Source organism: Mauremys reevesii, linkage group 1, assembly GCF_016161935.1.
Source record: "Mauremys reevesii isolate NIE-2019 linkage group 1, ASM1616193v1, whole genome shotgun sequence".
NCBI lineage: Eukaryota > Metazoa > Chordata > Testudines > Geoemydidae > Mauremys > Mauremys reevesii.
The window spans coordinates 339406610-339422982 of record NC_052623.1 but is presented as its reverse complement, the minus strand read 5'-3'; the positions used below and the strand labels follow the sequence as shown (position 1 = coordinate 339422982).

The 16373-nt window shown below is 41.5% G+C and overlaps 1 long non-coding RNA gene across 1 annotated transcript in view; it reads right to left on the bottom strand.

Annotated features, from left to right (window-relative positions):
* Window positions 1-735: 735 nt before the first annotated feature.
* LOC120394397 overlaps window positions 736-16373 on the bottom strand; it is a 36594-nt gene continuing 20956 nt past the window's right edge. The window contains exon 3 of the long non-coding RNA XR_005592276.1: window positions 736-855. This is a non-coding gene — a long non-coding RNA (uncharacterized LOC120394397). The remainder of the gene's footprint in view (window positions 856-16373) is intronic.

The following is a 16373-nucleotide window of genomic DNA, read 5'->3' as shown; positions in this document are numbered from 1 at the left end:
CTCCAACCCCCAAAAGATCTAGAGTCACAAATCTAAGATTCATTATCAGTGCCCAGAATTCTGACCAAATACCTAGAATATGCCAAGGTGTTTGAGAAACATAAGGTGGACACTACCCTCCTCACTGCAGTTATGATTGCCCAATCAAGTTTCAGTCAGGAAAGGACGTCCCTTTTCATCTTATCTGGCATTTACACCTTATCTGAACCCGCACTGCATGCCCTCCAGGAGTACCTGGAGGAAAATCTGTGGAAGGGGTTCATCAGTCCCTTAACTTCCCCAGTAAGAGCACATATCTTCTTCCTGGGTAAGAAGGAGGGCTCCCTATAGCCTTATGTGGATTATCAATCCCTCAACAAGATCATAGTCCACAATCCATAGCCCCTTCCTCTCATAAATGAACTCCTGGAATAGCTCCATTTGCCTTTGGTCTTCACTAAGATGGACTTGCATGGAACATACAACCTGGTCAGAATCTAGCAGGGAGATGAATGGAAGATGACATTTCAAACCAGATACAGCCATTTTGAATACTTGGTCATCCCATTTAGTCTATGCTATGCCCCCACCCCCAATACCTTCCAGTATGTTATGAACCACATTTTCAGAGAAATCCTTGATCAATATGTGATCATCTACTTAGATGATATTCTCATTTTTTTCCAGAGATTCAAGAACTCCATGACCTCCATGTGTGCATAAATCTTCAGCTTGTCTAGTAAAATAGAAGTTCATACCAATCCAGTTGCAAATCTCAATGTCTTGGAGGAAAACACAACACAGCAGATCTTTCTCTCATCAATAAATAGGCCTCAATGTTTTCTGATGCCATCTCTTTGGATTCAGTTAACATGACTGTAAATAAAAGCAACATATTAAGATGCAAATAGAAACATCAACTATGCATTTTCAGTACGACAGACAGTGTTTTGTCTTGGACCAAGTAAATTTAATACTTTTCAATTTGTCTTTATAAAACAGATTAGGTGGTTTGCAAAAAAAAAAAGAAAAGCATTTAGGATATTGAGGTTCGTGTTTGGCTAGAAATTAAAGACCAAAAGAAGTCAATATTAATACTGAAACAGCTTTTCTTTATTAAAGTTTGGCCACTTTGCTGTTTCAGAAGTTGAGTACACCATATTCAAGACACTAATCTCCCTCATGAGAGTGAGACTATCCAGCACTGACTAATTCTGATACTATAATGTATTTGAAAAATAGCATTTCAGGTGGAGAGACTCCAAAAGCATATGTTTTATAAAACCTATGAGCCATATCACAACCCTTTTTGTGAAGTTAGGGTGGCTTTTTTATTCTTTATGCATCAAACGTGGGTGGCGAGCAGCATAGGCCAGGGAAGGCTGTGCCTCCCCAGACAGCCTGGTGTGGCTCTGCCTATGGTCCACCCCCAGACCCCTCCTGCCTGTTTCAGTTCCCTTCCGGCTCTTCTGTGGTGGAGAGGCTGGGGCAGGCAGGCTGGAGCCGGTGCACACAAGGCCCTGAGCTGGGGGTGCTGGGGCTGAGGCCACACTGAGCCACCCCGCCATCTGCCCGGTGCTGAGACTGCGTCACCCACCCAGCACCCTGGGGCTGGGGGCGCTCAGGCCAAGCCACCCACCTGGTGTTCCAGGGCTGGGACTGGGGGCACTTTGGCCATGCTGCCAGCCCAGCGTTGAGGCTAGGGGCGCTCCAGCTGTGTTGCCCGCCCAGCACTGGGCCTGGGGGCGTCCGGCCATGCCGCCCGCCCAGTGATGGGGCTGGGGGTACTCCGGCCACACCGCCCATCTGGCGCTCAGGGGCTGGGGGTACTCCGGCCACGCTGCCCACCCTGGCCACGCTGCCCACCCAGAGCTGGGGCTGCTTCAGTCGTGCCACTCACCTGCCCAGCACTGGGGCTGGGGGCGTCAGGGGGGGTAGCAGGCACAGGGGTTTGTACTGCAGGCTCTGGCAGGGGAGAGGCATGTAAGGGGAGGTGTGTGGTCTTGGGCAGAGGGGGAGGGGACAGGGGCTCGCCTCCCCCAGTGGTATGTTCACCCTGTGCCCATGGCATCAACTCTCACCTTTTGCGTTACTTGGGTCATCTCTTTCTCTTACTTGTTCATTTTCCTTGTAGTTTCTCCCCATTAATATCTTTATGGGTGTTTCACTTCCAAAGGTACCAGCGTCGACGCCAGATCTTTCAAAGCTTTCTTCACTTCTGCAGCACCAAGACCCCCATTCAGTGCTTTCCTGAACTGAGGCCTAGGACTCTGCTTCGGTAAGTAACGTAAGCAGCTACCTAACTTTAAACAGTGGGACTTTTTGAGTGCTTGAAATAAGGTAAATGCTAAAGAAGATCCAAGACACCGGTCCATCAAAGCACTTAATTATGTGCATAACTTTCTGTACAGGAGCAATCTCACTGATTTCACTAACACATTTGTGCTTTGCTGAATTGGGCACTGGAACAATTTGGATGGAACAATTTGGATGAAACGTCAAGATTCTTCAAACTGCTTTGCACTGGCAGACTGCTATATCCATATGGAGCAAGAACAGGACTTGCTACATAATCATTAATTAAACTCCCTTTTTCTAAACAAGCATTTACTGCTAAAATTTCCCCTGCCATCATACCCAGAGGTTTTAAACTAAATTATTGTTATATTCTTTCTTTGATTTTACCATCTAAAATATTCTCTGTGCAAACCACATGCTAAAATTGATTTTTTCCTAATTGAATTTTCATAGTGCACATCAAACCAGCATTTAAAATAAGAGGAAATCATAGGCCGCACTTCTCAGATATCTAGGACAGTTAAAATTACCACTGTTAAAATAGTAACAGAACATGATAATGTACTTCACTGGCATATTGTTAACTTTGAAAAAATCAGGCACCAGCAGTGTTGCTTTTCAGCTTTTGGACTTTGAAAAGCGCAAACTACCCCTTGCAGCTGGAGGCCGGAGAAAATGGAAATTCTCATACTGCCTTCTTACACTTTGTTAGATAATATGGATGACCCTCAGGTATGCATCATAGATTTTTTCTGCTGGCACAGGCAAGTCACTGTTGAATCTTTAGGTCTATACACTGGAAAAGCAATGGACTGGCTATAAATACAAATGTTAATGGGAATATGTATGTAACCAAACATGAAGAAAATCACATGGTACATGAGTTGTCATCCATCTCTGCACACTATGACAGTGATAAATATCCAAACGGTGGCCTCAAACTTCATAATTCACAGTCTGTGTGATATTCTGCCCATGTGTTCTTCAAATGTGATCATTCAACCTTGCCATTTATATATGTGCCCCTCGAGAGTAATTCACTCAAATAAAGCACAAGTAACTGAGCTCTATTTTGGTGGAGTACAATAGAGTTGGGGAGTCGAAATCTAACCCATGCAAAATGGAGCCAGACTACGGGGTGTTTGTATAGCCTCAACCTACCTTTCACTTTACAGCTACTGCTTTAGGCAATGAGCTGGAATAGTAGTTGCAGCTCCTTTGTGCTAGTTGGATGGAGTGTCAAGGCCACTGGATCTCTGTAAATATTGTTCTAGACTCTCTCCTGGTGTGGAGCCAACTTTCCATAGCAGACAACACGTGGCTAGCATGGAGACCTTTTCTATGGTGTGTAGGGGTTGGAAAGGTACCAGTGTGTTTATCTCCTCCTTATGCAGGGCTTAAATGGTGAAGAAGGCCTCTGCAACTGGGGTAAATTTAATTTTTTATGGTCACCTATAGACTAAAAGTGTCCTTTGCCACACAAGGAGAAGAATGCCTGTCTCGTTATCTGAAACTGGGTAGACTGCTAATCAGGGACACGTGTACCTGAATCACATCCAATGTTTGTCTGAAACATTAGGGACAAAATGGCCAATTAAGGACCAAATCTTGGGAGTTGCAAGGTGTATACTAGCCCTTTATTCCTGTGGTTCTCTCTTTTGTGTGGCCTTTTCGGTTCACAGACAAAAAGATACAGGAGTGCAGTTATGAAGAGATGTATTTTTGGGAAAGGCAGAACATCAGTAGATCAACAGTTTGTGCTTTTACTCTCTTAAACACAACTCTTTTACTTGGCTTGCAAGTGAAACTCAGAGGATAGAATTTCACTCTGATACTATAACTAAATCAAATCAGTGACATTTTTTGTAGAAGGATATGTAACTATTTTATAAAAAAATATCTTGACTCCTATTCAATTTTCCTTTTAAAGTTAAATGATTTTGCTTAATATCCTTTATTATTAATCACACTGAAGTCAATGGGTGTTTTGCCTGCAGTTTGTCTGAGTAAGAACTGTAGAGCTTCAAGACTGGACCTAGAGATTTAATGCATATTTTTATAAAAAGGAAATCAGTTATTTCCAGGAATTAAAACAGCAATTTATTGCCATTAGACAAACTTGTTTGCGATATTGGAATGCGTCCAATTTGTTATTCCTATTGTCCAGACATTTCTGTATCCGTTCTTGAATCATTTCCAATCTCTGCAGATGTTGACACAGTTCTGTCAAGAGATCCAGACCCTTCTGAAACTGTTGAAGTAAGTGGGTAAGATGCATCTAAGAATTGTTCTTTTCAATGGATGGAGCTTCACAGTGGGCCACCAGGTGCCTTGTCTTCATCCCATTCTCTATAGAAGGCTATAGATAAATGCGAGAGAAGCTGGGTCCTGGTGGAAATCAGGGGAAGCCTTTGTGAAGGTGATTAGCCTATTAGCCTAATCAAATGATATTTGAATGTGATAGTCTAAACTGGGTTCTTGAATAGGAATTTCATTTAAATACCAACATTATGGTATTCACTCGTCGCTATGGAACACAATAACATGCTTGCGTTGCATCAGATACATTGTTCCAAGAGAATGACCATTTTACTCTCATGTGGGCATGTTTTTTCACATACCTACAGGGATCTGCCATGTGCAGCTCACAGAAGGATTGTACCAGTAGAAACCCATACCAGAGCCGCACTTTGTTAATATAAACTAATCTTCTAAGCTGATACATTTCTTAACCTTTTGAAATAAACTTCACCAACTCTGGACAAATTAAAGATTTCCTCTGAAAATGTGTCTGATGGTTTGAGTTGCTAGCCTCTTCTTTTTCTCTTAACCTACCCAGCTCAGCATTGAATTGTGCTGCTCTCAAGGTTCTCTGATACTCATTCAGTTGTTACATTCCCATTCAGACAGATTCCCAGACAAATGGAAAAAAAATATAAAAGGCCATGTATTAAAAAACAAATAAACAAGAAAATACCAGAATCCATGACTCCTGTGGCAGCAATGATAAAAACACAGGGATATCCACAAGTTTGGAACATTACACAGGCTTCTTCCTTGTTAGTTTACTTCCAGAATTGTAGTCCCTCCCCCTCCGCCATATGTGAAGCCTTTCACAAAATGACACCATATTTGTCAAACTTCCTTGAAATATACTGGCTATCCCTTCCAGGTGTTCTGGCTTCCAAAGATCCAAGACCAGACAAAAGTGACCAAAATATTTTATATTATGAGCTACCATCTGAAACGCTGTGTTTTTCTGGCTTCACCAACTTTCTCTTTGAGGTTAAAGATTTTCTTTTTAATCACACCCACCATTCATCTGTATTATTTTGCCTGATTTTATAATAATGGTAACTTTGGATGGTCACATGTATAGATGCTTGATAAACATGTTTTGTTTTATTTTATGAGCTATTAAAAGCTAGTGAAAATCACTCATCCACTGAGCCTTATCCCCACCAAACCACACTACATGGAATGGGAATTCATCCTATCTTCATCAACTTAAAACCTCCTGGGTGTGGTGTTCAGTCCCATCTAGCAGCACCGAGACCACTTAGAGAGATAATAATGAGTTTGCTCTACAGCATTAGTTAACAGTCAGTTGGCTTTTAGTTCATGCCGTAGAGGCTCATGCACTAAGCTCCAGAGATCCCAGGTTCAATCCTGCCCACTGACGACCGGAGTCTGTCGGCCTTACACAGGCACCAAGAAGACAAGATTCGTGTGTGTGTGTGGTAACAATGGCTGCCTTCACAAACAACATGGTGAATCAACACATTCATGAACACCAAGGACCAGATTGTGCTGCTGTAATCCACCTGAAATCAATGAGGTTGAACCACTGTAAATGAAAACAGTACATAGCCTGAAATAAGGAGTATTATAAATACATAGGACACATCCCACCTATCCAAGTGTCTGCACAGAGTGAAATTTTCCCCATACCTCTTGACCTTCATGAATAGTAAATGAAATTTCCATGGAGGTTGAGCAGTAGCCAATTACCTTCCTAGCTCAGATGACCATGACAGCATGTGTAACAGCTAGATTTTGATTTTATTATGTCTAACTAATTGACGTGCAGAGTGGTCTCCTCCAAGCTGCCTCAGCTGGGAGCTGAAGGAACTCAGAATGTGCTGAGCATTGAACCCCAAGTACTAATATGTTTAAATTCTATCATTTGATTGTTCTTGTAGTTTTAACCTGCAGGTGATTGCAAATACAAAACTAGTGACAGAGTAAAAATGTGGCCTCATACATAATGTAATTACACCCCTCTGCTCTCCAGACAAGAAACCTTTTTATAGTTATCACTGGAGTGAAATAACACAAGTTTTCCCTACTGCATGTGACTTGCTGCACATAGCCAGGGCCACCCTAATTCTCTCATGTGGTGGAGATCTGGGGAACAGATTTTCTTCCACTGGCATTTAATTCCGAACAGTAGAGTGAACAAATAGGAAACAGATTTTCTCCTTATTAATAAAGCCAGGACTTCAGTGCTGTAAGACAATTTATACACCTAAAACGTATTATCAAAAATGAATGTAATCATATGAAAATGGCTTGGAAACCTACATCTGAGGATTTAACAGAATTCAGAAAATCTTTTTGACGTTTGGAAGTGGATGACTACACAGGCTTAGTTTACATGATCTGTTTTCATATGATTCATTTAGGCTTGCAGTATGTTCTGTCCAAAGAGTGCAGTTTAAAGAGGCACAGGGAAAAAAACATTCATGTACATTTTAACTATTGTGTTTTTCAGTTTACTGCATTGCTCTGCTAACACAACCACATACTTTTTATTGGATTCAGATAATGGTGTGATTTACAAAACCTCTGAACCAATTCTGGATTATGAAACAGATTGTAAAGTAAGACTACAAAGAGATCTGTAAAAAAATCCTCTAAATTTATGTGCAGAAAATGCTGATTCTAAGAAGATGATTTCTTTAGAAAGAAATACAAATTTGATATTGATTTTAAAGACATTTTGCTTAAAAATCTAGGGCATGATTAACACTATGAGCACAACAAAAGGTGGGAAAAGGGAAAAAGGATTAGAAGACAGTAGTGGTGAACCCTCAGAAGGAGTTTACCCCAGCAAATAATTTCTGTATAGTGTCCTTTCCAAATATGTAAATTACCTTGGCAGAGTGTCAAAATGGCTTTTAATAACTAAATCCTAAATTTAGCCTACCCTGTTCTCTTTCTAAACCAGTTCAAACTTATAAACATCCTATGCACATACACCCCTCAAAATTAAGGGTCGGATTTTCAAAGACCCCTAAGGAAGGGAGTCACCCAATGACCGTTGAAAGTCAATGAGGATCGGGCACCTAAACTTCCATAGGCACTTTTAAAAATCTAATCCTAAAACAAGAAGAGTTTGATTTAAATAGCCATTGAATCTACGTAAGACTTTCCATGGGCATTAACTATAACCCCAAGATATCAACCCTACCTTCAAACAAACAGGCCTTAGCTTCCTTAACCATCTCAACCTTCAAGTCAATGGTTTTTAGGCTCCCTAATGGTTAAAACTAAGTCACTCAGGTACTTTTGAAGATTTTACTGTGTAGTCTTACCTGAAAAAACAATATCTATTTAAGCACAATGGGGGTCACAAGACGTTGTAATTGATTCAGGTGCTCAGTGTTGTGGTACACCCGGGGACTCAGTAGCATGCCAGGTGTGTCATGACTCAGAAGAAAGTGCTGAAGAAGTTTCAGCTGCTAAATCTATTGGCACTAACCATGGGGGATTCTAATAAACACCCGCACACGGCTAAAGGAAAGGGATATTAATGAGGCTGACAGAAAGGAGAGGTTGCTGACACCTTAGGTACAGTGGCTTAAGCTGTTAGATTTCAAGTTGTGACATAGCATTTCCTGAATTTGCCCCTGCAGAGCACCCCATAGGACCTGAGCCCCGCTCCAGTCTATTCCTCTCCGAAAGCCAAATAGCTGATTTGCAAGCTTCTTGGCCGGGATCTGTCATAGTGTGTCTTGCTGGGGCCCCCTCTTCATTGTTTCCGTGATGCTGTAGCAGCACTTCCTGCACAGCTCCTATTAGTGAGCTGCTCTCTAGCAGTACAGGCAGCTAGACTAAAAGCTTTCCCATTGGTCCCGGAATGTATATAGTAGTCCTTTAAAAGGACAATAGGTTTTTTATTGGGTCTGATGGCTGGTCACAGACCACTGACCACACTAATCCCCAGGGGATACGGCACTCTGCAATAGCCTTTTTCATGACCCCGAGCTAGCCACTGGCTCTGTGTCCCAGAGAGGTGCCTTCAGGCCCCTCTCTGCTGCTTCATAGAATCATAGAACATTAGGGTTGGAAGAGACCTCAGGAGGTCATCCAGTCCAACCCCCTGCTCAAAGCAGGACCAACACCAACTAAATCATCCCAGCCAGGGCTTTCTCAAGCCAGGCCTTAAAAACCTCTAAGGATGGAGATGCCACCACCTTCCTAGGTAACCCATTTCAATGCTTCACCACCCTCCTAGTGAAATAGTGTTTCCTAATATCCAACCTAGACCTCCCCCACTGCAACTTGAAACCATTGCTTCTTCTTCTGTCATCTGCCACCACTGAGAACAGCTTGGCTCCATCCTCTTTGAAACCCCCCTTCAGGTAGTTGAAGGCTGCTATCAAATCCTCCCTCACTCTTCTCTTCTGCAGACTAAATAACCCCAGTTCCCTCAGCCTCTCCCTCATGTGCCCCAGACCCCTGATCATTTTTGTTGCCCTCCACTGGACTTTCTCCAATTTGTCCACATCCCTCCTGTAGTGGGGGGACCAAAACTGGACACAGGACTCCAGATATGGCCTCTCCAGTGCCGAATAGAGGGAAATAATCATTTCCCTTGATCTGCTGGTAATGCTCCTACTAATACAGCCCAATATGCCATTGGCCTTCTTGGCAACAAGGGCACACTGTTTACTCATATCCAGCTTCTCATCCACTGTAATCTCCAGGTCCTTTTCTGCAGAACTGCTGCTTAGCCAGTCAAGAACTGCACAGACCTTTAGCCACCTGCAACGTACAGCGCTCATACCCTGATGTACAGGTGGTGCCTTAGGTTTTGCTCCCTTTGCCAGCTTCCTGCTCTACCTGCAGCTCCTCTGCTTCTCTATAGCCTGCTTCACTGCTCTGCTCCCAGAGCACTGTACAACTTCTCTAGCCACAATTCAGTTTATCTGTTCTGCTCTCAGATAGCCATACCACGTGCCTAGCCCATCCTACTCTGGCCACTGGCTATTCAGAGATCATTTCCTGGGTGAAGTTCCTTCAAAGAGTTTCCATGCCTTCCCTGTATTGGCCAAGGCAGGGGGATGCACCTGTGTCTCAACCAGGATGGTCAGTGTGGAGGGGATTGATTAAATTAGTAGCTTGTGGCTCAGTCACAATGTGTTCATAAAACAGGAGTATGTGGAGATGGATTATGTAGGAATATACTACAAGGAATCACATATCTATACAACTTGTAGGATAGGATTTTGTACAATCCTGTAGAGCTATCTGTTGCCACACTTACACAGGAGGAGTAGTACTTCACTATACAAATAGTCCCATGGCTGGTCTAGTGAATAGTACAGTAGATTGGTATTTAGGCAACCTGGGTTCTAGTCTCAGGTCTGCTATTGTTTGTCCTGGGGCAAGTCTCTGTGCCTTGGTTTCCCCATCTGTAGAACAAGGATAATGCTGTTGGCCTCCTTTGCAGTCTAGGGATAAAGAGTGTACTATTATTCATGAATTAAGATGCTCTTCAACATAAAAAAGGGCGGGAGAAGTAAGCTCAACAAGATCCTGAGTAGCACTCACTCATGCATGTATTCCCATTGATACACTCAGACACTGTGGTGATGGGGACAGCACAAGAACAGATGTGAACTCAGTGGAGCAGCTGGCATGAGCAAGTCTACTGACACTGAGTAAGGTTATAGAATTAGGCTCATTGTTTCTAAGTACAAATCTCGCTTCTCTTACATACTTTACCATTTCCACATTGTTGTTGCTGCCAAAGACAGGGAAAAAATAACTCCCAGATCATGTGTTGGGACCAATTCCACGAACATCCAGAATGTAAACAATGAGGCCCCTGTCTTTGTGAGAGTATTTACTATGTCTTCCATTTGGGTATAAACAAATTCTGACCATGTAGCAAGTGTACTAATCTCACTGGCTATGCCCATGTTGGGTAATGACTGATTTTTTTTTCTTTATGATAGGACATTTTATAAGTCAGGAACATTTTTAAAAGTATAAACAAGAGTTAATAATAAAATAGTCACTAAAACCAGAAACATATTGGAGGTGACATTTCAAGGGCTGCTCACTCTTCTGAGGGCTTGTCTACAGTGTGAAGTTGTCAACAAAACTTTTGTCTTTCACGGGTACTTAAAAAAGCCCTCCCATGAAAGACAAAAGTTTTGCCGATGCAAGTGGCAGTGTGAACTCGACTTTGTCGGCAGGAGTGTTCTCCTGCCGAAAAAGCTAACGCCTCTCATGGGGCTGAAAGTATTTTGTTGACAAAAGTGCTGACAAAGTACCGACAAAGAGCATTTACACATGCTGACTTATCGACAAGGCTGTGTGACACAGCCTTGTCGCTAAAAGCTGTGTGGTATAGACAAGCCCTGAGAGAGAGAGAGAGAGAGACTGACTATTTTTCCTCTTAGCCTGAAGAACATTTCCTAGTAGATGAAACATAACTGCAACGGTTTTCAGTATTTCAGAAACATTTCTTTTCAGAGTATTTTGGGTTTGCCTTCAACACAGCATCTCTTTAGCTTCCTGCTCTGAGAACATGAGATTATATCTGGTTTCAAATGATTGCCTTTTAAAGTGTTTAGATTAATAAAATACTGAAATTATTTGCTTTTCTCTTTTGCTTAATTGAATAGGCCAGACTTTGATTTCAGTAATATTGATGTAAATCTGAGGCTACTTTCATTCCAGTCATGCAACTGAGATCAGAATCTGGCACAAAGTCTATTTTGGGGAAATACTGGACGAGATTGTGTTTGTGACCATTTGGAACAGAAACAGCTGTTCCTTTAGGAAGTGAAACTGATCTTTTATTTTTGTAACCTGCACTACACTTTTCAATCCAATGTCTCTTTAGGATCTACTGTCCTTATTTTTATTGACCAAAAGTAATATGCCAGGGTCTCCAAGGAACATTTTGGAAAATGTGCCTGTTGGGAGAATGGTGCTCAGATTGACTGCAGTTGATCGAGATGTAGGGGACAAAGTCGATTATGAATTTATGGACATTTACAGAGCATTTTCTATAAATGAAGGTAATAAGGAAGTGGGTGCTAAAACTGCTAAACTGGGGCTGTAATTTGGGAATTCAGGCCATGACCCTGCTTTCCTTGTGCACTCAAAACTCCCAGTGATTTCAGTGGGACAAGTAGATGTAAAAAAACTACACTATTAAGTCCTTTCTGCATATTAGACAAGTCCCTTGGCAACATGTGAAGATCCGAAGTACAATGCAATGTGTTTTATAAGTAAGCAGAATGCTATTGCACCTATAAAAATACAACAGATGATAAGTGACAAATAATATATTCTGTGAGACACCTTGAATGCGAAACCTTGAATGCATGAATTCAAGTGTAGTAGAATTTTAGATGCTCAGCCTTTTTCATAAGTAGTAGTGAGTGTGATCTCAAGAGGACTACTTGCATGAATAAGGGTTGGAGGATCAGGCCCTTAAGGCCAAATTCTGCTTTCATTTGCACTTGGTGCAACCTTGATGCACGTTAGCCAGAAAATGTCGCCCTGATTTTTGGAAACAATTAACAGATTTAAGTCCAGACAGGACCATTCGGATCATCTAGTCTGACCTCTGCATAACATTGGCCAAACAAGGTACCTGGAATAGAGATGGTGGGCCAGATTCTGATCTCTGCCACATAGCATGATTTTTTAGAAATGCTGAACACCTTCAGCTTCAAGTCAGCATGAACTGCAGGTGCTCAATACTTCTGAAAATCAGTACCTTGGCCTTCATGAAAAATTACTGTAGATTTGACTAATGGCTGGCCAATGTAATTAACCATTCATAGTTAACTGCAATATAAGGATTTCTTTTATCAAGCATACTTAAACATCATTTAACCTTGTTTACTTAAGAAGGCGCAGTCCTGGTTATTTTGGAAAAAACAGTTATGCCGCTTAGGCTGAAATTTAATTTTATTGGTTGAATGGTAATACATATACAGTATTTTATAGACATATAAAAGAAAGGTATTGTACAATTTGTTCTGAAGTTTGTAGTTTACACACAAGGGATTATGACAGAATCAAAGCATGTTTTTTTAATTTTACTGAAATGTTTCAGAGGATATATTTTACTGAGTGTCTGACAGCATATTACCCATAAGCCACATTGTAAAATGAGTTATATTATTAATATATTATTGAACAGCCTTCTAATACTAGATCTGGAAAATCAACATTCCCAAAGCGGTGATTCAGAACAAACATTGTAAGACTCAGAAGTCAGCAGAGTATCATACATTACCTGATGCTTTTATGATACAGATGCAAGAATCTTGGTTACACTGGACCAGATCTTCAGCTGGCATAAATTGATATAGCTTGATTGACTTTGATTTACACCAGCTGAGAATCTGGTCCACAATATTTTTGCAAGACAATTCCTTCCCCCCCCCCCCCGCCCCTCCAAAGAGGGAAGCTCAAGGCATGAGCAGATTCACTGATTCAAAATGTTCACCTTCTATGCCTATATGGATAGAAAACACTTTAACACAGATTTAAATTAATATTACATTAATTTACCTGCACTAAGCACAGCCCCTCCAAAATTCTCCACGAATAGCGTGAAGTGGACTTAGAACAGCTGGAGAATGCCAGCAGAGAAACACCTTTGTACAGGGGAAGTCCTCACTGGTGTAATGCTTACAGAGGCGACATAGTTGCCTCATGTATCAACCATGTCCCTTTTCTCTCTCTCCCTTCTGTCATAAGAAGGGAAGCTGCATGTCAGGAGTTTGAAGGGACAAGGAGGGATGTGACAGGGTGGAGCTGCACCATACCTGATCCTCCATTGGTATAAGATCCTTGATGGAGGACCTTATGCCAGTGGCATAAATTAGAGCTGCTCCTTTCAGCTCTAATGTACACTGGGACCAGGTGGCTCAGAGTCAGAGAGATGCAACTGGCAGCCCATTCTCTTGCTGTGAGAATCTAACTCTCATTCCCAAAATGAGTTCATTACCAAAATGCACACACTTTTGAATATTAAGGAAACTATCCTTGAAGTAACAATAGCACACTGAATTAAGTGTTGATTACTAAACATGATAGAGTTGTCAGTAGCAAGTTTCATTTCAGTTATTCATTACATTACTGAAATAGTAAGGAAGTTACCTCAAATTAAAAATAGTATTGGTTATTTTTATTAATAATGCTATCATAAGAACATAAGAATGGCCATACTGGGTCAGACCAAAGATACATCTAGCCCAGTATCCTGTCTTCCGACAGTGGCCAATGCCAGGTGCCCCAGAGGGAATGAACAGAACAGAAAATCATCAAGTGATCCATTCCCTGTCACTCATTCCTAGCTTCTGGCAAACAGAGGCTAAGCACATCATCCCTGCCCATCCTGGCTAATAGCCAATGATGTACCTATCCTTCATGAATGTATCTAGTTATTTTTGAAGCCTGTTATAGTCTTGGCCTTCACAACATCCTCTGGCGAGGAGTTCCAGAGGTTGACTGTGAGTTGTGTGTAGAAATACTTGCTTTTGTTTGTTTTAAACCTGCTGCCTATTAATTTCATTTGGTGACCCTTAGTTTTTGTGTTATGAGAAGGAGTAAATAACAGTTCCTTATTTACTTTCTCCACACCAGTCATGATTTTATATACCTCAATCATATTCCCCCTTAGTCATCTCTTTTCCATGCTGAAAAGTCCCAGTCTTATTAATCTCTCCTCATACGGAAGCCATTCCATACCCCTAATCAGATGTTAATTTACTCTTATCAAGCACTGTTCACCTGAAAGGGTCCCAAATAGTAAATATGCACCATGAAGCAAATACACCTGCCTCTAGAATTGAGGATGCCTGTGGCAGCTAACCAGTACCCTGCAAAACAGACTCTGTGTGGGGATTTTAGCTAAGGGTACCAAGGCTAGTTGTGTTCTTGCAGAAAGTCGCATGGGATCATTAGTAGCCATATGAATCACACAGGACTTCAGGTTTTTACATTTCACTCAAGGAACACAACACAGACGCTACCCAGTAAAAAAGACTCTCATTGACTTCAATTGACTTTGGAACAGGATATGATGCTTATACTTAAATGACTCTTCCCTTCAAACGAGTATTTATAGCAATTCCTCCACCTCTGCCCCCACAGTCCTTCAGATTCTGCATTTCTTAACGGCTCTGTTTCAGTTGCCTCGACATGCCTTGTAAAATCAGCACTGTCATGTTTTTTCATGTTTGGCCTGCTAGATACCAGTGAGACTGCAATTTCCTACCCTCTGGACTATGAAGACTCTGCTGTTCCTCACAGGTGGGTATTGGAAATCATAGCTTGTGACAGTGACAGAATGCATTCTTCTACAGTAGCAGTACCTCTCATTTTACAGGATGTAAATGATAACCCTCCTCAGTGGGCTCAGGACCTTTAAGTGTAACCAAATCCAAAATAGCTTTGGGAATGTTAGTCTCACATTAGCATTGCACTGAATGTAACTTTTTTTGTATACAATGGAAAATTAACATGACTAAATCACTTAGAGGATTGCTATCAAAATATATGGAGCCTTTCATATGTACTACATATGCACTCAGATCTGAGGCAAGCTAATATTGTCCACAATTCTCTACTACTATTTCAGTGTCTTTCACTGTGTGAAATAAATTGATTGTTTCAGCCCAATTCCTAGTTGGCTATTGTCCATACAGTTCCTAAATCGGCATCACCATTGATAAGCATGTCAAGGACTGAGTGGACACAGAGAATTATCTCCCCTCTAAGTCCTCGAGTTCTTCCAGATCAGGGTTGATATACAATAATAGGAAATCTTGCACCAGTGCTGGCTATGGTGTAGACACATACAAGACTACATGCTTCATTCTGGTCAATGCAGGATTTTTCATAAGCACAAGAATTAACTTCAAAATAAATCATTCAAAGGCACAAAGGGCAGAAAGACACTCAGTTGTGATTGAAAAGTCAGTGGGAGTTGGGTGCCTAATGCCTACGTGTTTCTAAAACCTCATCTGTAATGGACACATTCTATCTAAATATGTTTTGAGAGGGCAGCCCGGCAAGGCACGAGGTTATTCTGTGCAGAGCTGAATCCTCTCAATCCCAACTAATTTCACTGGGAATTGAGGATGCTTCTGCAACTTGCAGGAGAGCTCAGCACCTTGCAGGACTCAGTCCCTGATACAGCCATCACTCTGGTTTCTGGGCACCATATACAAAATGTAAAGGTAACAGTTCAGCCTTCCTCTTATCTTAAGCCAAGGACTCAAATAAAAGCCTTCTTAGCTGTTTTCCAGGGGGAAATTGCCAGATAAATATGTTACTATATCTTACTGCATATATAAATATGTTAACATGATGCACCAATTTGAACTGCCACCTCTGATTCTCCTCATGTCCTTGTCACATGTGACACTGAACTTCCTGAAAGAGTTCCCCTTGGAGCCCTTCTGGTGTGACCCTAACCTGTGGAAATAGAGACAGAACAGGCCCTGATAACATTTTAACCTATGATTTAATGCTCAATGAGTTTTCCAGTGAAACATTTACTCTAACTACTAATGAAATTTAAAGCAAGTCTTTCTGTCAGATCACTGGATTTATGATGACATTTAGTCACAGATAAATAAAGCGTGTACTATTTATCTTTTGCTTGTGAGAACACTTGTGGTTCTATTTGGGTTGGTGTGTAAGGGGCTGAGGAGGAGGAAGGATTGGCAAGGACGTAGATATTCTATACCTAGAGTATTGGCTTGGTAGAGTAGGAGCATCCTGAGTATTACCTTTCCCCTACAGCATCTGCTAAGGTTCAGGGGCCA